The sequence below is a fragment of the Erythrolamprus reginae genome, chromosome 4, assembly GCF_031021105.1.
Source record: "Erythrolamprus reginae isolate rEryReg1 chromosome 4, rEryReg1.hap1, whole genome shotgun sequence".
Lineage (NCBI taxonomy): Eukaryota > Metazoa > Chordata > Lepidosauria > Squamata > Dipsadidae > Erythrolamprus > Erythrolamprus reginae.
Window position 1 is genome coordinate 5,074,860 of NC_091953.1, and position 23,238 is coordinate 5,098,097.

At 42.0% G+C, this 23,238-nt stretch overlaps 1 protein-coding gene across 2 annotated transcripts in view; it reads right to left on the minus strand.

Moving 5' to 3' along the window:
* GAB2 (GRB2 associated binding protein 2) overlaps window positions 1–23,238 on the minus strand; it is a 156,081-nt gene that overhangs the window by 109,861 nt on the left and 22,982 nt on the right. The window lies entirely within an intron of this gene.

The window sequence follows — 23,238 nt, forward strand, 5'->3', positions numbered from 1 at the left end:
TGATTGAGAATCATAAGAACCTAAGAAGAGCCATGCTCAATCAGGCCAAAGCCCATCCAGTCCAGCATTCTGTGTCACACAGTGGCCCACCAATTGTCCATGGTGATCTTGAGCAGAAAGAGAAGGCAAATCCCTCCCTTTCCCTTGACCCCCCAACAAATGGTACCCAAGGGAATCCTGCCTGCCTCAATCAACAATTGGACATCCGTTTCAATAACCATCGATACACTTGGCATCCATGAATCTGTCTAATCCTGCTTTGAAACTTTCAAGACTGACAGCTGTCACAACTTCTTCTGGAAGTGAATTCCATAAACCAACAACCCTCTGGGTGAAGAAATATTTCCCTTTATTTCCTCAAATCAATTTCACATGCTGTTGTGCAAATGGAATAGTCGTGCAAATTAAATATTCAATGATAATATTTCATTCATTCAGATCTGTGTTATTTGAGTGTTCCCTTTATTTTTTAGCAGTATACAGTGTTCCCTCGATTTTCGCGGGTTCGAACTTCGCAAAAAGTCTATACCACGGTTTTTCAAAAATATTAATTAAAAGATACTTTGCGGTTTTTTCCCCTATACCATGGTTTTCCCCACCCGATGACGTCATATGTCATCGCCAAACTTTTGTCTGCTTTTAATAATTATTTTTTTTAATAAACTTTAATAAATAAACACGGTGAATAATAATCTAAATGGTTGCTAAGGGAATGGAAAATTGCAATTTAGAGGTTTAAAGTGTCAAGGGAAGGTTTGTGATACTGTTCATAGCCAAAAATAGTGTATTTACTTCCGCATCTCTACTTCGCGGAAATTCAACTTTCGCGGGCGGTCTCAGAACGCATCCCCCGCGAAAAGTGAGGGAACACTGTATATACTTTTAGCATTTAGACTTATATACCGCTTCACAATGCTTTGCAGCCCTCTCTAAGCGGTTTACAGCCTATTGCCCCCAACAATCTGGGTCCTAACCCTAACCTTAACCCTAACCCTTAAGTCTACTGAGATTCGATCTGCCAAACTGGTAGCCTGTGATCAGCAGAAGTAGCTTGCAGTATAACCACTGCATCACCAAGACTCTATATACACTGTCAAAAATGGTGTAGGGTCTCCTGCTTGGGCAGTCGGTTGGACTAGATGACCTCCAAGCTCCCTTCCAATTTTGTTTATCTGTATCAGCTTACAACCATTTGTTTAGGGTCTGTTAGAAGTTACAATAGCACTTTAAAACGGCGAGTTATTGTCAGAAATAAGTTTATTTCTTGAGGCAATATTGCAATGCAAGTAAAGGGTCTGTAACCATAGGAAAGGCTGATGTAAGCCATAATCGGTATGTAATCAGGGGTTTGCTAATTGTGCTGCAACCTGATTGGCTGTAACCTATATATAAGGAGTAACACCCTTGAACGGGTGTGGTTTGTGATAAGTGGTTTTGTGCTGGGTGGTTTGTTATAGTGGTTGGTGGTTTGCAGTTAGTGGTTTGTGGGTGGTTGCAGTGGTGGATGTAATAGTAGTGTATGATAGTATTGTGATAGTTTATTTAGAGAAACGTTTTGCTAAAAAGGAAAGTAACATATATTTTTACAAGAAAGCCTGCTACAGTCTTCAGAGAGGGGCTGCATACAAATCTAATAAATTATTATTATTATTATTATTATTATTATTATTATTATTATTACTACTACTACTACTACTACTACTACTACTACTACTACTACTACTACAGTGTTTTTCATTGAAGACTTCAGAAGACAATCAGAACTGCAGAAAAAGCAATTGCTGCCAACCTGCCTTCCATTGAGGACCGGTATGCTGCACGAGTCAAAAAGAGGGCGGGGAAAATATTTACTGACCCCTCGCATCCTGGACAGAAACTGTTTCAACTCCTACCCTCAACACGTCGCTACAGAGCACTGCACACCAAGACAACTAGACACAAGAACAGTTTTTTTCCGAACGCCATCACTCTGCTAAACAAATAATTCCCTCAACACTGTCAGACTTTGTACTAAGTCTGCACTTCTATTCTACTAGTTTTTCTCATCATTCCTATCACCCATTTCCTGCCATGTTGACTGTATGACTGTATGACTGTAACTTATTGCTTGTATCCTAAGATTTTTATTAATATTGTTTCTTCATTGCTTATTTGACCCCTAGGACAATCATTAAGTGTCGTACCACATGATTCTTGACAAATGTATATTTTATTTTATGTACACTGAGAGCATCTGTACCAAAGACAAATTCCTTGTGTGTCCAATCACACTTGGCCAATAAAATTCTATTCTATTCTATTCTATTAGGTGTAGTTGTGAACTGTGGCTAGTTGGTAGGGTTACCTTCCCCGCATGCAAAACTCTCCCCCAATCATTACAACCATTTTCCCACACTTAGGACTGACCCATGTTGGTCACGTGATCAAAATTCAGGACTCTTGACCACTGGCGTGTATTTATCACAGTTGTCGGGTCCTGGGGTCATGTGATCCCCTTTTCCGAACTTCTGACAAGCAAAATTACCTGTTGGTTTGTGTCAGAAACAATCACCGTTAAGATAAGAATACTCTATGACTTAAAATATAAGGTTTTTTCCCAGGAATTAGGAATATTAATTGTGTTCTGTCACACCGACCAGGACACAAACGGCAGGTACGTCAACACAACAGCAAAAGAATCCAAGCAACATAACAGCTGTGATACACACCGAACAACTGCAGTGATTCACTTAACAACTTGGGCCAAACAAACTTAACAACTGCTTAGCCATGGAAATTTGGGACTTGATTGTGGTCATAAGTTGAGAATATGGCCTAGAGGTAGAGCTCCTGCTTCATAATTGTTGTGGTTAGCTCTGGCCCAGCTCCTACCCCAAGGACTGTGGATGTGGGGGAGACATCCACATGCCGCAGGCCTGCTTTGCTCCCGGTGGAATCTGATGATGAAGGCTCCTCTGACCAAGAAGACATGAGTGACAGGGAGGAGGAGAGTGGGGCAGACAGCTCAGAAGGAGATCAATTATCTAGCTCCTCCTTGGATTCAGAACAAGAGTTAATGATACAGCCACGCATGCGGAGAGCGATGCATAGGCAACAAAAACTGAGAGATTATTATCAAAGAAAATGAGGCCACCTGTGGTTGGGTGGGGCTGTGGTCATTAGTGAGGCTGCTATAAATAGCAGCCTGTGGGTTTGGCCATTGTGGAGGATTATCTGATCCCTGTGTTTCGTGCCTGCCTTGCTGACTTTGACCTTTGTGTGCTGATTTTTCCCCGCTTTGAAACTAAAGCAGAGCAAAGGGTATTTCACTTTGTGAAAGAAGAAGGACTGTGAATTGCCTCACAGCTGCAAGCTAAGTATCTCAGAACTGATAAGGGACTTGTGCCAATTACCAGTTTGTTTGGAGACGAGGGCTCTTTGCTATACAAAAGAGGCCTTGGTTTAACTGAATTTTCATTATAAAGAACATTGTTTTGAATTTTCAAATGTGTGTGTGTCTGAAATTTGTACCTGTGAAATTTTGGGAGGATTCTACCAGAGAGCTCGACAGAACAATAATCAGGAAATTGTGAGTTTGATCCCAGGTAGAGGCAGATGGAGGGTCTCCCACTTGAGCAGTGGGTTGGACTAGATGACCTCCAAGGTCCCTTCCAACTCTCTTAATCTGTTAAATCTGTCTGTTGGCAGAACACGCCGTACGGATTCTTGGAGACAATACTTCAATATTCCTTTTTATCTGTTTTCAAGATAAAAAATTCCGCTAATATAAAATGTTCCCATTTCTGCACCGCTGTTGTGTGAGGCATTTGCGCGGTTGAAAACATAATCCTTGTTATCTTGTCAAAAGGACAAGATACCCACAGTTGGGAAATAAATGTCTTTGCCTCAAATCCTACACACACCATTCCCAGACGGTGTTAGAGTAGAAGCTTTAAATAACAGAAAAAACCTTTAGAATCTTGCTATGAACTGGAGAGGTCAGACAAGCAAAACTAATAATTCTTCCTTGTTTTTTGGGAACTGTTGGACATTTGTGTTAATTGGGTTTAATCGTTTGAAACTGGGAATCCTGCTATTATTATCCACGGTGCAACAGAGATTGGGAAAAGTAAGGAAAGGTGGAGTTCATGGTGATAATAATAATAATAATAATAATAATAATAATAATAATAATAATAACAACAACAACAAGTTGGAAGGGACCATGGAGGTCTGCTAGTCCAACCCCCTACTTCTGACAGATGGTTATCCAACATCTTCTTAAAAACCTCCAGTGTTGGAGCATTCACAACTTCTAGAGGCAAGTAGTTCCACAGATTAATTGTTCTGTCAGGAAATTTCTCCTTAGTTCTAAGTTCCTCTGAGCTTAGTTGTTTTCATGTAGGCATTTCATTACCTAACTACTGCCAACCTGTCTTCCATTGAGGACCTGTATACTGCACGAGTCAAAAAGACTATTCTGTTCCATTCCATTCCAGTCTAATCTTTGCAAATTGGATTCTATTCTGTTCTTTTCATTATTCTAATTCTATTCTATTCCATTTCATTCCAATCTAATCTTTCCAGATTCTATTCTATTCATTATTCTAATTCTATTCTATTCTATTCTATTCTATCCCATTCTATTCTACTCCATTCCATTCCAATCTAATCTTTCCAGATTCTATTCTATTCTATTTTCTAATTCTATTCTATTCCATCCCATCCCATCCTATTCTACTCCATTCCATTCCAATCTAATCTTTCCAGATTCTATCCTATCTTATTCTATTTTCTAATTCTATTCTATTCCATTCCATTCCATCCTATCCTATCCCATCCCATCTCATCCAATCCAATTCCATTCTATTTTACCCCATTCCATTCCAATCTAATCTTTCCAGATTCTATTCTATTTTCTAATTCTATTCTATTCCATCCTATCCCATCTCATTCCATTTTATTCTACTCCATTCCATTGCATTCCAATCTAATCTTTCCAGATTCTATTCTATTCTATTTTCTAATTCTATTCTATTCCATTCCATTCTATCCTATCCCATCTCATCTCATCCCATCCAATTCCATTCTATTCTACCCCATTCCATTCCAATCTAATCTTTCCAGATTCTATGCTATGCTATGCTATGCTATGCTATTCCTGCTCTTAATTTAGGGAGGGGTTTCTTCTTGCTCTTGCCGGCTAGGGAATTCTGGGAGTCGAAGTCCAGACTGCTTAAAATTGCTAAAATGGAGAAACGCCGTGCTATGCATTACGTAATGTTGCCTCCCTGCCGCAAAAGTTTGTTCTCGCGTAGTCAAAACGAAGGACAGCAAATCCGACTGTCACACAAACAAAAGACAGATGGAGTTTGGGAAGGAGTCTGTTATGACAGGTGGGGAGAGAAATAAGATGTGAAAAAAGGTTGAACATGATTTCTATATTAAGGGATGGGCTTGAATAATAGCAGCTGCTGATATTCCCTACCAGGGCTTCTTTCTGTCTTGAGTAAATCTTGATTTATCTGAAGTTCTTGGGGGGTTTTTTTTGGGGGGGGGGAGAGAAATCACCCAAACTGCCAGACTGGTTTACATTATGTCATTTAGCTGGCTGACCAACCGCACCCAACGAGTTGTCCTCAGCGGTTCCAAATCCACATGGAAGAACGTAGGCAGTGGGGTACCACAGGGTTCAGTCCTGGGCCCTGTGCTCTTCAACATTTTCATCAACGACTTGGACGAGTGAATAGAAGGGCAACTGATCAAATTCACAGACGACACCAAGCTGGCGGGGGTAGCCAACACCCTAGAAGACAGGTTCAAATTACAGAAAGACCTGGACAGACTAACACAGTGGGCCCACACCAACAAAATGATGTTTAACATCGACAAGAGCAAAGTCCTTCACCTAGGTAGAAAAAACCCTGGACACACATACAACCTGGGAGAAACCCCTCTTAGCAGTAGCGACGGCGAAAGAGACCTCGGAGTCTTGGTGGACAATCAACTAAACATGAGCCAACAATGTGCAGCAGCAGCTAAAAAAGCCAACACGATCCTAAGCTGCATCAACACGGGAATACACTCCAAGACCAGGAAAGTCTTAATACCACTCTACTACGCCCTGGTCCGACCACACCTGGAGTACTGTGTTCAGTTCTGGTCACCACACTTCAAAAGAGACATCGAAACTCTGGAGAAGGTGCAAAAAAGAGCAACCAAGATGATTAAGGGATTGGAAACCAAGACTTACGAAGAGAGACTGAGGGAACTGGGCATGGATAGCCTAGAGAAAAGGAGGGCCAGAGCGGACATGATAGCAGTCTACAAGTATACGAGGGGATGTCACAGAGAAGAGGGGATCACTTTATTCTCCAGGGCACCAGAGGGCCGGACGAGGAACAACGGCTGGAAGCTGACCAAGGAGAGATTCAACATGGAGATAAGGAGGAACTTCCTGACGGTCAGAGCGATCAACCAATGGAACAACCTACCAGCGGACGTTGTGAATTCCAACACTCTGGACATTTTTAAGAGAAGATTGAACGGCCACTTGACTGGTGTACTATAGGGTTCCTGCTTGGGCAGGGGGTTGAACTCGATGGCCTTCATGGTCCCTTTCAACTCTAACAAACAATCAATCAATCAATCAATAAATAAATAAATAAATTTTGGGGAAAAAATGCAACCACTGAAGGACGTACAATACTTATCACTACACATCATTACAGCAGCAAAAATTGCCTATGCTCAATACTGGAAAGACGAAAATGTTCCATTGGAAAACATATTGATTGAGAAAACAGACAGGTGTGCGGAAACGGACAAACTGACAATAGAATTAAAAGGACAAAAAGACTTAGATTATTACAATGTTTGGACTGAATAACAAGAGAGAAAGACTGAGAGACAAGGTGGGGGGAAAAAAGACGGGTAATGGAAATATATGAAGTATTGTAATAAGATATGTAAATAACAAGGTTTAAGATTTGGGTGCAGATCTGGGGGTAAAAGAAATATGATGGTTAAAGAAAAAAAGGAATTAAAAATATATTTTTTTAAAAAAAAGATTTTCGCTTGCTAAGTGAGACAATTGCAGGGATTTGGAAATTTGAAAAGTGCAGTCAGGCAGAGACTAGAATGCTTGGCTGCATAGCTAGAGGTATAACAAGCAGGAAGAGGGAGATTGTGATCCCGCTATATAGAGCGCTGGTGAGACCACATTTGGTATGTTGTGTGCATGGGGTGTTTTGTTTTGTTTTAAATTATGGCTATAATTGATAACTATAAATAACACAATAAAAGTGTAAACAATTGAAACATGGATTAGATAAAGCAATAAGGAGATATATAGAGTTTGCTTTTTAATTCACCAGGGATGCAAACAAAATAGAAATGATGTACTATGTAACTATTTTCCTATTTTTTTTCTTTCTCTTCTATGTTCTTTTCTCTCTCTTTCTCTCTCTGTCCATCTTTCTTAGAAACATAGAAACATAGAAGACTGACGGTAGAAAAAGACCTCATGGTCCATCTAGTCTGCCCTTATACTATTTTCTGTATTTTATCTTAGGATGGATATATGTTTATCCCAGGCATGTTTAAATTCAGTTACTGTGGATTTATCTACCACGTCTGCTGGAAGTTTGTTCCAAGCATCTACTACTCTTTCAGTCAAATAATATTTTCTCATGTTGCTTTTGATCTTTCCCCCAACTAACTTCAGATTGTGTCCCTTTGTTCTTGTGTTCACTTTCCTATTAAAAACACTTCCCTCCTGGACCTTATTTAACCCTTTAACATATTTAAATGTTTCGATCATGTCCCCCCCTTTTCCTTCTGTCCTCCAGACTCTACAGATTGAGTTCATGAAGTCTTTCCTGATACGTTTTATGCTTAAGACCTTCCACCATTCTTGTAGCCAATCTTTGGACCCGTTCAAATTTGTCAATATCTTTTTGTTTCTTTTTCTTCTCTTTTGCTAGGTTTTTCCTTTTTTTCCCTTCTCCCCACCCTTTCTTTTCTTTCTCTTAATTACATGTTTGTAATAATCGTTTACTATTCTTTTTGAATTGTATTGTTTTTCTATTTGTGAATAAAAACTTATTAAAACAAAGAATAAACTGATAGCAGATTTTTATCGGAGGAGCGAGTGAGGGGGAAAATGAAAAAAACAAGCAAAGACTTGAGTAGGTTGCCAAAAAATAAAAAAAATACTATAGATTGTCCATTTTCTTCCTCTTGCAACAGCCTGTGTGTGTGTGTGGCGGGGGAGAAAACACAACCATAAGTACACACAACTTTTATGTGCAGCTTTATGGTAAACATCCGGATGGGAAAAGGAAACATTTCCTCTTCTATAGAATGTACGGTAAAGTTTCCTGACCGAGGCAAAAGATAGGAATAGCAATTTGGGACTGAGAAGGTTGCTGAAATTGCAGAAATTTGAGTACAGTGGTAGCTCTACTTACAAACTTAATTCGTTCCGGGACCAGGTTCTTAAGTAGAAAAGTTTGTAAGAAGAAGCCATTTTTCCCATAGGAATCAATGTAAAAGCAAACAATATGTGCGATTGGGGAAACCACAGGGAGGGTGGAGGCCCTGTTTGCTCCCAGGAGATTCCTAGAGAGGCTCCACAGAGGCTCCTCCCCACCCTTTCCGGCCCTGTCTCCTCCCAGGAGATTCCTAGAGAGGCCCCACGGAGGCTTCTCCCCACCTTTTCTGGCCCTGTTTCCTCCCAGGAGATTCCTAGAGAGGCCCCACAGAGGCTCCTCCCCACCCTTTCCGGCCCTGTCTCCTCCCAAGAGATTCCTAGAGAGGCCCCACGGAGGCTTCTCCCTGCCTTTTCCGGCCCTGTTTTCTCTGAGGAGATTTCTAGAGAGGCTCCACAGAGGCTTCTCCCTGCCTTTTCTGGCCCTGTTTTCTCCCAGGAGATTCCTAGAGAGGCCCCATGGAGGCTTCTCCCTGCCTTTTCTGGCCCTGTTTTCTCCCAGGAGATTCCTAGAGAGGCCCCATGGAGTCTTCTCCCCACTTTTTCTGGCCTGTTTCCTTCCAGGAGATTCCTAGAGAGGCCCCACAGAGGCTTCTCCCCGCCTTTTCCAGCTACATTTTGAGGCTCGGTTTGTGAGTGGAAAATGGTTCTTGAGAAGAGGCAAAAAATCTAGAACACCCAGTTCTTATATAGAAAAGTTCATAAGTAAAGGCGTTCTTAGGTAGAGGTACCACTGTGGGTGTATGTCTTGTTTAATGAAAAGAAGAACTAGGAGCTAAGAACTATTATTATTATTATTATTATTATTATTATTATTATTAATTAGATTTGTATGCCGCCCCTCTCCGTAGACTTGGGGCGGCTCACAACAATAACAAGAACAATGTAAGAACAAATCTAATAATTTAAAAAACACTAAAACCCCCATTATTAAAAGCAAACATACACACAAACATACCGTGCATAAACTGTATAGGCCCGGGGGAGATGTCTCAGTTCCCCCATGCCTGATGGCAGAGATGGGTCTTAAGAACTTTACGGAAGGCAAAGGAGGGTGGGGGAAGTTCTAATCTCCGGGGGGAGCTGGTTCCAGAGGGTCGGGGCTGCCACAGAGAAGGCTCTTCTCCTGGGTCCTGCCAAATGACATTGTTTAGTCAACGGGACCTGGAGAAGGCCAACTCTGTGGGACCTAACCGGTCGCTGGGATTCGTGCGGCAGAAGGCGGTCCCGGAGGTATTCTGGTCCAATGCCATGAAGAGCTTTATAGGTCATAACACTATTTTTATTTTATTTATTTTCTATTTTATTTATTTTATTTTATTTTATTTATGTTAGTGATGAGACAAGGCACCAAGCAACTAAATATGTTAAAGAGAAGGAAGAGAAAGACATTTCCTTTCCAAAACAATTCCAGCCCTCCCTCCAAAAAAACCCAATTAGCTAATTGACGGTCCTTTTCCCCAAGGAGCCAAAAATTTCTTGTGAATAATTCTTGTTAAGGAAATGGCACGTTTTAGCTGCTGCTCTTCTGTTTTTTTCAACCACCAACCCGAGATCGTTATTTAATTAGAAAAACTCCTCCAATAAATGAAAAGTGTGTTTCTCTACTATTTCATTTTTTAAAAAAATTTCCCTGCACATTGCAGGGCTGAGATGGTTAGAATGAAATAAGAAATGCTGTTTTTTATTACTGTTATTAGCCGCCCCGAGTCTACGGAGAGGGGCGGCATACAAATCCAATAAATAATAATAATAATAATAATAATAATAATAATTATTATTATTATTATTATTATTATTTATTGGATTTGCATGCTGCCCCTCTCCGTAGACTCGGGGCGGCTAACAACAATAATAAACACAACATGTACAATCCAATAATAAAAAACAACTAAAAACCCTTATTATAAAACCAAACATACACACAAACATACCATGCATAACTCTCAACTCCCCCATGCCTGGCAGTATAAATGAGTCTTGAGTAGTTTACGAAAGACAGGGAGGGTGGGGGCAGTTCTAATCTCCGGGGGGAGTTGGTTCCAGAGGGTCAGGGCCGCCACAGAGAAGGCTCTTCCCCTGGGGCCCGCCAAACGACATTGTTTAGTCGACGGGACCCGGAGAAGGCCAACTCTGTGGGACCTTATTGGTTGCTGGGATTTGTGCGGTAGCAGGTGGTTCCGGAGGTAATCTGGTCCATTTCCATGTAGGGCTTTAAAGGTCATGACCAACACTTTGAATTATGACCGGAAACTGATTGGCAACCAATGCAGACTGCGGAGTGTTGGTGTAATATGGGCCTTTTTGGGAAAGCCCATGACTGCTCTCGCAGCTGCATTCTGCACGATCTGAAGTTTCCGAACACTCTTCAAAGGTAGCCCCATGTAGAGAGCATTACAGTAGTCAAACCTCGAGGTGATGAGGGCATGAGTGACTGTGAGCAGTGACTCCCTGTCCAAATAGGGCCGCAACTGGTGCACCAGGCGAACCTGGGCAAACGCCATCCTCGCCACAGCCGAAAGATGATGTTCCAATGCAGTAGTAGTAGTAGTAGTAGTAGTAGTAGTAGTAGTAATAATAATAATAATAGTAATAGTAGTAATAATAATAATAATAATAATAATAATAATAATAATAATAATAAATAAATGGGGTGCGGGATTTGAGAGCCAAAAGGTGGGAACCAGGCCTTCTGTTTCCACAAAGGTCAAACGAACCCCCCACTTCAAAGGACTGAAAAGTTTCAATGTAGTAATTAAAGTTTGAAAGCCAATTTGGTCTAATGGTGAAGGCAAAAAGTTAGAAACTAGGAGACGGTGAGTTCTAGTTCCGCCTTGGGCATTAAAGCTGGCTGGGTGACTTTGAGCCAATCACTAGGAGACAGTGAATTCTAGTGCTGTCTTAAGCATGGAAGCTGGTTAGGTGACTTTGGTCCAATCACCAGGAGACTGTGAGTTCTAGTCCCGCCTTGGGCATGAAAGTCTATGAGTGACTTTGAGCCAATCACCAGGAGATGGTGAGTTCTAGTCCCGCCTTGGGCATGAATGTATGTGAGTGACTTTGAGCCAATCACCAGGAGACGGTGAGTTCTAGTCCCGCCTTGGGCATGAAAATCTATGAGTGACTTTGAGCCAATCATCAGGAGATGGTGAGTTCTAATCCCGCCTTAGGATTGCTGGATGACTTTGATCCAATCATCAGGAGACAGTGAATTGTAGTCCCGCCTTGGGCATGAATGTGAGTGACTTTGAGCCAATCACCAGGAGACGGTGAGTTGTAGTCTTTCCTCGGGCATGAAAGCTGACTGGGTGACTTTGGGCCGTTACTCTCTCTGAGCCCAGTCCACCACACAGGGCTGTTGTTGTTCCAGGGAAAATACGACTGGTATTATATATGTTTATCGCTTTGCATTATTTACATAAACAACCAAGCCTTTGACCTTGCTGGCTGGGGAATTCTGGGAGTTGAAGTCCACCCTCTCTGAAAGCGTCCAAAAGCTTATTTAGGAATTCTGTTTGCAGCCTGCCCTGTGTGTTTGGAGCTGGTGGCCTGTGAGAATTGTAAATAAGTCGATGGAGAGGCGTGTGCATTAAAGCGGACGGACTCCAGCTGACAACTTCAGGAGCTGAGTAAATGTCAAAGAGGCTTTATGAGGCGGGTTTATTCCTGTCACGGAGGAGGTTTTGCATCAGGATGGGGTTTATTATTATTTTTTTATTATTTATTGGCATCGGACCAGAATACCTCCCGGACCGTCTTCCTCCGCATGAATCCCAGCGGCTGATTACGTCCCACAGAGTCGGCCTTCTCTGGGTCCTGTCAACTAAGTAATGTCGTCTGGCAGGGCCCAGGGGAAGTGCCTTCTCAGTGGCGGCCCCAGCCCTCTGGAATCAGCTCCCCCCGGAGATCAGAACTGCCCCTATCCTCCTTGCCTTTCGTAAGTTGTTGAAAACTAACTTGTGCTGCCAGGCATGGGGAAACTGACACCTCCCCTAACTACTTGGTTGATGTATGGTTTGATTGGGTTGTGTGATTATTTTATTATAAAGGTTTTTTAAACATTGTGTTTTAGATATTGGATTTGTACATTGTTTGTGATTGTTGTGAGCTGCTCTAAATTTTCGGAGAGGGGCGGCATACAAATCTAATAAAAAATAATAATAATAATAATAATAATAATAATAATAATTATTATTATTATTATTATTATTGGTGCATATGCACCAAAGACAAATTCCTTGTGTGTCCAAACACTCTTCGCCAATAAAGAATTCTATTCTATTCTATTCTATTCTATTCTTGAAGATGTGGATAGAGAAAACTATCGGCAGTGGCTTTTTCCCCACACTTGTGGATTGTGTGTGGATTGGGAAATAAATGTTTATTTATTTAAGTAAATAAGTCAATAGATTTATTTATCTGTATCCTGCCTTTAATATTTTTACAAGAAAAGTGGCAGACATATCCAATCCAATAGGTCAATATTCCTCGACCTATTCACCTAAAATAGATATACTGTAGATATACAATAGACCTCACCTACAAAAAAGATATTGATGGAATTGAACGGGTCCAAAGACAGGCTACAAAAATGGTGGAAGGTCTTAAGCATAAAACGTATCAGGAAAGATTTAATGAACTCAATCTGTATAGTCTGGAGGACAGAAGGGAAAGGGGGACATGATCGAAACATTTAAATATGTTAAAGGGTTAAATAAGGTCCAGGAGGGAAGCGTTTTTAATAGGAAAGTGAACACAAGAACAAGGGGACACAATCTGAGGTGAGTTGGATCAGAAGCCACGTGAGAAAATATTATTTGACTGAAAGAGTAGTAGATGCTTGGAACAAACTTCCAGCAGACGTGGTTAGTAAATCCACAGTAACTGAATTTAAACATGCCTGGGATTAACCTATATCCATTCTAAGACAAAATACGGGAAATAGTACAAGGGCAGACTAGATGGACCATGAGGTCTTTTTCTGCCGTCAGAATTCTACGTTTCTATCACTGCTATATAGATCAGTCCTGCTCAGGTATGTTTTGATCCTGGTATTTCTCAATTTAATTCATCCCCTGGTTGTTAAGAGTTGACTTCCTCTGTTTTTTTTAACACCCTGAGATTCAGCGATGTTTAAATTGCAGAGACAGACGTGTGTGTTTTACAGGTAATTAAAGCTAACTGTAATTACGCTGGGCCTTGATGACTTATTTTTAGCTATGCTTTTTTTTTCCTTTTCCAATATACGGAAAGCCGGTGATAATGTGTAGCATTCATTAGCGACTTCCTGTTCAAACTCATCCGATCTTCCAAGAGTAAAGAAGGGTTGTTATAATCTGATTAGCACTTGGGGAAAAAGAGACCACCAGGGGATCCCAGGATTGTGCATTGCACTGGGAAGTCAGTAACTTCTTCCTTCTGGGCTGTTTTGACCTTCTACACTGTAGCTGAATGGATTCCACTGGAGGTATTTTCTCCAGGGGTGGGCTTCAAAATTTTTAGCAAGGGGTTCTCTGTCTGGTTGCCGGGTGGGTGTGGTCATGGTTGTTTTATCCCAGGCCTTCGCAGATTGAAAACAAAAGAAGAATACACTCACTGATATTTTAAATCAATATTTTTATATAGAAAGCATCATTTATACAAGCCAAATTCATGCATGTTCGTTCATCTTGGCAGCTTAGACCAGAGGTCCCCAACCTTTTTTGCACCAGGGACCGGCTTTAAGCTAGACCAGTTTTCCACGGCCCGGGGGGGGGGGGGGGGGGCTTTGGTCAAATGGGGGTGGGGTTATGGAGGGGTGGAGCTTAGTGACGCAGCCCTCTACACTTCTCCACAGGGCGGGGAGAATCAGGAGGCTCCTTTGGCGGCTGGGGGCTGCCTGGCTTTGTGATTTTGGCTGGGGGGGAGTTAGGAAGGTCCTACTTCTCCCCCTCCAGCCAAAAATTCAAAGCCTATCTGCTGGATACGGGCGATGAGTGGGACAGAGCGGCGCGGAAGCCTCTTGCAGCAGCTGCCGCAGCCACCGGCTTCGGCGCCGCTCGTCCCGCTCATCGCCCATATCCAGCAGATAGGCTTTGAGTTTTTGGCTGGGGGGGAGAAGTAGGACCTTCCTAAGTCCCCCCCCCAGCCAAAATCACAAAGCCAGGCAGCCCCCAGCCGCCAAAGGAGCCTCCTGATTCTCCCCTTTGAATCCCGCCGGCCAAGAGCACTCGGGCAGCAGCTTCTGCCAGACACGGGGAATGAGCGGGACGAGCGGCGCCGAAGCCGGTGGCTGTGGCAGCTGCTGCAAGAGGCTTCTGCGCCGCTCTGTCCCACTCATCGCCCGTATCCAGCAGATAGGCTTTGAGTTTTTGGCTGGGGGGGGGGAGAAGTAGGACCTTCCTAAGTCCCCCCCCAGCCAAAAACTCAAAGCCTATCTGCTGGATACGGGCGATGAGTGGGACAGAGCGGCGCGGAAGCCTCTTGCAGCAGCTGCCACAGCCACCGGCTTCGGCGCCGCTCGTCCCGCTCATCGCCCGTATCCAGCAGATAGGCTTTGAGTTTTTGGCTGGGGGGGGAGAAGTAGGACCTTCCTAACTCCCCCCCAGCCAAAATCACAAAGCCAGGCAGCCCCCAGCCGCCAAAGGAGCCTCCTGATTCTCCCCGCCCTGCCCGACGCCCCACCCTGTTCTGCATAATGTCCTCTGCCGGCGGTTGGGGACCTCTGGCTTAGACGATCAAAACTAATTACACATTCCTGTATGAGATAAGGAGTCTCCGGTTTCACTGACTCACATTTACAACTTTCCAGACTCTTCACAAACAAGGCACTTTTACTCCAAGGATTTTAGCAGAAAAATAGCAGTTGGCTAACGTAACATGGATCGGACTCCATTAGAAAATGTTGAAACTCTTCTGGGCATTTTTAGACAGAAATTAAGTAAAGAAGACAGATACCTCACTATCCAAATACTAACGGCCGCCAGACTAACATATGCACAACGTTGGGAAAAAGAAGACATTCCGACAAGCCTAACCATCATTAGTAAAATTATGGAATGTGCCGAACTAACAAAATTAACAATGGAAATTCAAAACAAAAATGATTCAGAGTTCTACAAGGCCTGGGAGAAATGGTTCAGATGGCTATCTAACTCCAAAGATGACAAACCGAAAAATAACCAAAATCGCTTGATATAAACCAAAATAAAGATATGTATAATTAAAAATCGGACCAAAACCAATACAATCCCTGTCTGAGTTCAATTCACTTGATAACTATTAGAAATCTATTAATATCACAACCTACGATTAACTTTCACTAACAAAAACAACAAATATAATCCACCTAAGTCATCACAACCCAAACGCCTGCTTGCTTGCAGGTACTACTTCTCCTCTCTCTCTCTCTCTTTTATTTCTTTCTTCTCTCTTTCTTTTTCCCTTTTCTCCCTATCTATCCCTTCGCTTTTTACATTACTGTTGGATTATCAAATATTACAGCTATAAGATTATTCAAATAAGAATTCTAAATATGAAATATTTACATATGGACAAATACTTGGAATGTGTATACAACAATATATATAAGCTGTGATATAACAATACTGTTTACCCCACTCCCCTCCCACTTCTTTTTTCTGTACTCCCATCCCCCTTTCCCCCTGTTTTACTCCTTTTTGTATAAACCAATAAAGTATATTTTTTTAAAAAATAAAAAAATAAAACGTTGAAACTCCACCCCAAATTTCTTATCAGCCATCCTTAAATATCTATGGGGAGCGGTCAACAATTCTATTCAATTCTATTCACAACAATAATAAAAACAATATCCCAGTGAAAACAAATCTAATATTAAAAAGCACATAAAACCCTATCATATTTCAAAAAGCAAACAACATATACATACCCAAACATAAATGTAAAAAAGCCTGGGGGAAAGGTGTCTCAACTCCCCCATGCCTGGCGGTATAGATGGGTCTTGAGTAATTTACGAAGTGTGGGGGCAGTTCTAATATCTGGGGGGAATTGATTCCAGAGGGCTGGGGCTGTCACAGAGAAGGCTCTTCCCCTGGGGCCAGCCAAACCACATTGTTTGGTCGACGGGACCCAGAGAAGGCCAACTCTGTGGGACCTTATCAGTCGCTGGGATTCGTGTAGTAGCAGGCGGTTCCGGAGGTATTCTGGTCCAATGCCATGCAGGGCTTTTCTGCCATCTACAATTCCCTAGAGCAGAGGTAGGCAAAGTTGGATCTTCTATGACATGTGGACTTCAACTCCCAGAATTCCTGAGCTTAAGTCCACAAGTCCATTATTATTATTATTATTATTATTATTATTATTATTATTATTATTATTATTATTTGCATTTATATGCCGCTCAACTCCAAACAGACTCTGAGCGGCTAAAATACAATACAGTACAAGTAAAAAAGCAGTGAAAAGCATCAATGAAATCACACACACATATATGAAAACCATGTGTACCCCACAAGATTTTCGGTAGTTGTGCAAAAGTTGCACTTCCCTGACGCCCCCCACCCATGTGAGATTTGGCTTCTGCGCATGTGCAGCAAGTGAAATATTGGGTGAAGACGCTAGTGCAAGTGAGATTTCGGCAATTTTTGCCAATTTTTTGCTCCTGCGCATGCGTGGAAGCAAAATTCTCGACGCAACTCACCGAAATCTCCCATTGCAAATCTCCCACGTGCAAGATTTCCCTTACTTTGCAGAAGCCCAAACCTTGCACCAATGGGTATGTGCCCAATAGACGCAAACGCGCCTGCAACAGCCTCAGAGGGCACATCAGTAGCGCCGAAGTCAGCTGATCGCTCCCCAACCTTTTAGTAGTATGTGGATGTGAATTCCTGCCTGTAGTTCATATTTCTCTCTCCTTTCCTTATTTTCGCTTGCTATTTACCCAGTTGCATTCTTATTTTATTTATTTATTTTATTTATTCATTTGTCCAATACACAAATACATAGGAAGAAAATAGACATGAAGTAATATATATATGTATAAGGGTAAAAGTGAACATAGAGGAGAAGATATATGAAAGGAAGAAAATATATATAATATATGAGATAAAGGAAAGACAATTGGACAGGGGACGAAAGGCAGGCTAGTGCACTTATGCACGCCCCTTACTGGCCTCTTAGGAACCTGGAGAGGTCAATCGTGGAGAGTCTAAGCGAGAAATGTTGGGGGTTAGGGGTTGACACTATTGAGTCCGGTAATGAGTTCCACGCTTCGACAACTCGATTGTTAAAGTCATATTTTTTACAGTCAAGTTTGGAGCGGTTCGTATTAAGTTTGAATCTGTTGCGTGCTCTTGTGTTGTTGCGGTTGAAGCTGAAGTAGTCATTGACCGGTAGGACGTTGCAGCATATGATCTTGTGGGCAATACTTAAATCGTGTTTTGGGCGCCGTAGTTGTAGGCTTTCTAGACCCAAGATTGTTAGTCTATTTTCGTAGGGTATTCTGTTTTGAGTGGAGGAGTGAAGGGCTCTTCTGCTGAAATATCTTTGGACGTTTTCTTTTGGGTGTTTGCTGACGTTCGATAGATAAGCATCCAAGCTTTGTTTTTGCAAGCTTATCTGAACCTGCGGGTATAATCTAGATCTGGATAAAGGGGATTTTTTTAACTTGGAAAAGGGCTGAGGGCAAACCAAGCTGGAAATTACCCACTGTATCTCTGCAACAGAAATTGCACCTGTGAGTAAAAGGACCCAGTAACCAGGGCAGCTTACGTGAGGGAATGTGGCAACTCCTACAGCTGTAAAGTTGGACCAGCTGAAAGTTTTTGGGAGCTTTTCAAGGACAGCCCCAGGGTGAGAGAGGAGACGGGAGAACAATTTGCAATCCTTCCAACTTAAAACGCTATGGGGAAGCTCCAAAGCAAGGGCCAATTTTAATTTTTTTACACATATGACATAATATATAAACATATAGAAACATAGAAACATAGAAGACTGACGGCAGAAAAAGACCTCATGGTCCATCTAGTCTGCCCTTATACTATTTCCTGTATTTTATCTTACAATGGATCTATGTTTATCCCAGGCATGTTTAAATTCAGTGACTGTGGATTTACCAACCACGTCTGCTGGAAGTTTGTTCCAAGGATCTACTACTCTTTCAGTGAAATAATATTTTCTCACGTTGCTCTTGATCTTTCCCCCAACTAACTTCAGATTGTGTCCCCTTGTTCTTGTGTTCACTTTCCTATTAAAATATATTTCCTATATATTCTTAGGAATCCAACTTCCTATCTTAATTATAGCTAAAGATCCAAACCAAACTTCATATAGATGTATTGTTTATATCTACATTTCTTTTTTTTGAAAATTTTTTATTCGTTTTCAAATATTTTTAAAAAACAGACAAACAAGCAAACAAAACCAAAGATAAATCAATAAAAAAGACAGACAAACAACAACAACAAAATTGTAATACCAGCAAACATTCAGTATTTCTGCATTGCTACCTCGGATATTTCATTAGTTCCTGTAATAATAATTGGCAAGTGCCGATTTCTAAGCCTCGTCTGCCGGTTCCCAAGAAAGCCCATGGGCTGCTTCTAAAAAGATATTTTGAAAGTTTGTAACACTGAACATTTGTAGCCAAAGGTGGCTTCTTTGCAGGGTTAATTACACAAGTTAATTACAGGTTAACAGAGTTGGAAGGGACCTTGGGGGTCATCTAGTCCAACCTCAAAATAAGGAAATCAACTTTGGAAGGATACTAAAGCTCAAATACTCTCCCACTCCCCAATGAGGACAAACTCACTTAACAAATGTTTTACTTAATGTTCTGTCGGGCTCTCTAGTAGAATCCTCCCAAAAATTCACAGGTACAAATTTCAGACACACACACAGGTTTGTAAATTCAAAACAATATTCTTTATAATGAAAATTCAGTTAAACCAAGCCCTCTTTTGGGATAGCAAAGAGCACTGGTATCCAACCACACTGGTAATTGGTACAAGTCCCTTATCAGTTCTGTGATACTTAGCTTGCAGCTGTGAGGCAATTCACAGTCCTTCTTCTTTCACAAAGTCAAACACACTTTGCTCTGGTTTAGTTTCAAAGCGGGGGAAAATCAGCACACAAAAGGTCAAAGTCAGCAAAGCAGTCACGAAACACAACGATCAGATAATCCAATGGCCAAACCCCCAGGCTGCTATTTATGGCAGCCTCACTAATGACCACAGCCCCACCCAACCACAGGTGGCCTCATTTTCTTTGATAATAATCTCTCAGTTGTTGCTGCCTATGCATCGCTCTCCGCATGTGTGGCTGTATCATTAACTCTTGTTCTGAATCCAAGGAGGAGCTAGATAATTGACCTCCTTCTGAGCTGTCTGCCACACTCTCCTCCTCCCTGTCACTCATGTCTTCTTGATCAGAGGAGCCTTCATCAGCAGATTCCACGGGGAGGGGGCAAAACAGGCCTGCAGCATGTGGATGTCTCCCCCACATCCACAGTCCTTGGGGCAGGAGCTGGGCCAGAGCTAACCACAACACTTAATTGGGCTCAATTGTGTTCCTAACCTGAGGAGACTACCTGTAACAGATGGAAATTAATCAAGGAGAGAAGCAACCTAGAACTAAGGAGGAATTTCCTGACAGTTAGAACCATTGATCAGTGGAACAACTTGCCACCAGAAATTGTAGGTGCTCCAATACTGGAGGTTTAATAATAACAATGATTATTCTTTGTCAAGTGGACCAGGTGAAATTGAAGCCTTATTTGAAAAGAAACCATCACAAAAACAGCATATATGACAGGAAAAAAGTGCTCTTTCCAGTGAAATAAAAATGAAGATGATTGAAGGTGAGAAAACAGAGAGTGATAGAAAAAATGTGCTCTTTCTAATGAAGATGATTGAAGGTGATGAAACAGAGCTCTCTGTTTTCTCACCTTCAAACATATTCATTTTTATTTCATTAGAAAGAGCGCATTGCTTTCTATCATATATGTTGTTTTTGTGATGGTTTATTTTCAAATAAGGCTGAAAAAATCAGTCAAGTGGACACCTGGTCCACTTGACAAAGAATGACCCTATTCAACTAAAGAGTCTCCATGGTGCAGTGGTTAGAGTACAGTACCTGCAATCTGCTGATCACCGGCTGTCAGCAGTTTGGCAGATCAAATCTCAGTAAGATTATTATTATTATTATTATTATTATTATTATTATTATTATTATTATTATTATTATTATTTATTAGATTTGTATGCCGCCCCTTTCCATAGACTCGGGGCGGCTCACAACACAATAAAACAGTTCATGACAAATCTAATAATTTACAATTTAAAATATTAAAAAAAAACACCCCATTATTTAAGCAAACATACATACAAGCATACCATACATAAATTGAATTGAATAGGTCCGGGGGAGATGTCTCAGTTCTCCCATGCCTGACTACAAAGGTGGGTTTTAAGGAGTTTACGAAAGGCAAGGAGGGTGGGGGCAGTTCTAATCTCTGGGGGGAGCTTTTTCCAGAGAGTCGGGGCCGCCACAGAGAAGGCTCTTCCCCTGGGGCCTGCCGACCGACATTGTTTCGTCGACGGACCCGGAGAAGGCCAACTCTGTGGGACCTAATCGGTCGCTGGGATTCGTGCGGCAGAACGCGGCCTCGGAGATATTCTGGTCCGATGCCGTGAAGGGCTTTAAAGGTCATAACCAACACTTTGAATTGTGACCGGAAATTGATCGGCAACCAATGCAGACTGCGGAGTGTTGGTGTAACATGGCCATACCTGGGGAAGCCCATGACTGCTCTCGCAGGTTGACTCATCCTTCCATCCTTCCAAGGTCGGTAAAATGAGGACCCAGATTGTTGGGGGCAATACGCTTATTCTCTGTAAACTGCTTAGAGAGGGCTGTAAAAGCACTGTGAAGCGGTATATAAGTCTAAATGCTATTGCCATTGCTATCCAACTGATCAAGCCCGTGCCTTGCAACAATCCAAGAAAGTTATAATAAAGCGAATAAAACATAAAACGATGGGAAGTGTGATGAAGCAAGGGATCTAACTTCCAACAGGCTTACTCAGCGATACCGTACTGAGCTTAATGAACTATTACGATGGGCGTCTTGAGTACATACAATCCATCGGAGCCCAGGGGGGCGTGAAAATGCAATTGCACGCTAGGTGCACTGACAATTAGGCGCCCAAGATCCAGAGAAGATCAAAGGATGATTGATGAATTAAAAAGACGGAAAAGGCAGCCAAGTTGACTCGGGCAACGTCCTTGACCAAGAGAACTTCAAAAAGAGGGAGTGAAACTGTTCTCCAAAGCACCTGAAGGCGGGACAAGAAACAAGGGGTGGAAATTCATGATGGAGAGAAGGAACCGAGAACTAAGGAGAAACACAGAAACATAGAAACATAGAAGACTGACGGCAGAAAAAGACCTCATGGTCCATCTAGTCTGCCCTTATACTATTTCCTGTATTTTATCTTAGGACGGATCTATGTTTATCCCAGGCATGTTTAAATTCAGAAATCACTACCCCTAAATCCTTCTCCTCTGAAGTTTTTGTTAACACAAAACTGCCAGACAGACAGGCAGGCAGACAGACAGACAGACAGACAGACAGACAGATAGTGTTGTGGTTAGCTCTGGCCCAGCTCCTGCCCCAAGGACTGTGGATGTGGGGGAGACATCCACATGCTGCAGGCCTGGTTTGCCCCCGGTGGAATCTGATGATGAAGGCTCCTCTGACCAAGAAGACATGAGTGACAGGGAGGAGGAGAGTGGGGCAGACAGCTCAGAAGGAGATCAATTATCTAGCTCCTCCTTGGATTCAGAACAAGAGTTAATGATACAGCCACACATGCGGAGAGCGATGCATAGGCAGCAACAACTGAGAGATTATTATCAAAGAAAATGAGGCCACCTGTGGTTGGGTGGGGCTGTGGTCATTAGTGAGGCTGCTATAAAGAGCAGCCTGTGGGTTTGGCCATTGTGGAGGATTATCTGATCGTTGTGTTTCGTGACTGCTTTACTGACTTTGACTTTTTGTGTGCTGATTTTTCCCCGCTTTGAAACTAAACCAGAGCCAAGTGTGTTTCACTTTGTGAAAGAAGAAGGACTGTGAATTGCCTCACAGCTGCAAGCTAAGTATCTCAGAACTGATAAGGGATTTGTACAAATTACCACTTTGTTTGGAGACAAGGGCTCTTGGCTATACCAAAAGTGGGCTTGGTTTAAGTGAATTTTCATTATAAAGAACATTGTTTTGAATTTTCAAACGTGTGTGTGTCTGAAATTTGTACCTGTGAATTTTTGGGAGGAGTGTACCAGAGAGCTTGACAGAACAGATAGATAGATGGATGGATGGATGGATAGGTGGGTAGATAAGTAGGTAGATAGATAGATAGATAGATAGATAGATAGATAGATAGATAGATAGATAGATAGATAGTGTGCCATCTAGTAAGATAGGGTTGGTGTTATGTAAATAGAATATAGAAAGTATAGTTTTGCAAAAAAAAAAAAAAGTAAAAATCGAGAAGACTTTTACTTCTTCTTCTTTGCAAAACTATACTCTATATTCTATCTACATAACAGAATTCCTGCTGTATTGTCTTCATTCTGAAACGACTCCAGGTCCTGATATCGTATCTGAGTCTGGGTGGGCAGCTTTTGAATGCAACTCTGACAACGCCTGCCTGCATGAAACCCCTCTGCGAGTCAGTCCCAAGTCTTCCAAAATTACATCCGTTCTCTCGGCACAACGCGAGAGACATGTGGTTTGATTCAAAGGCCATTATC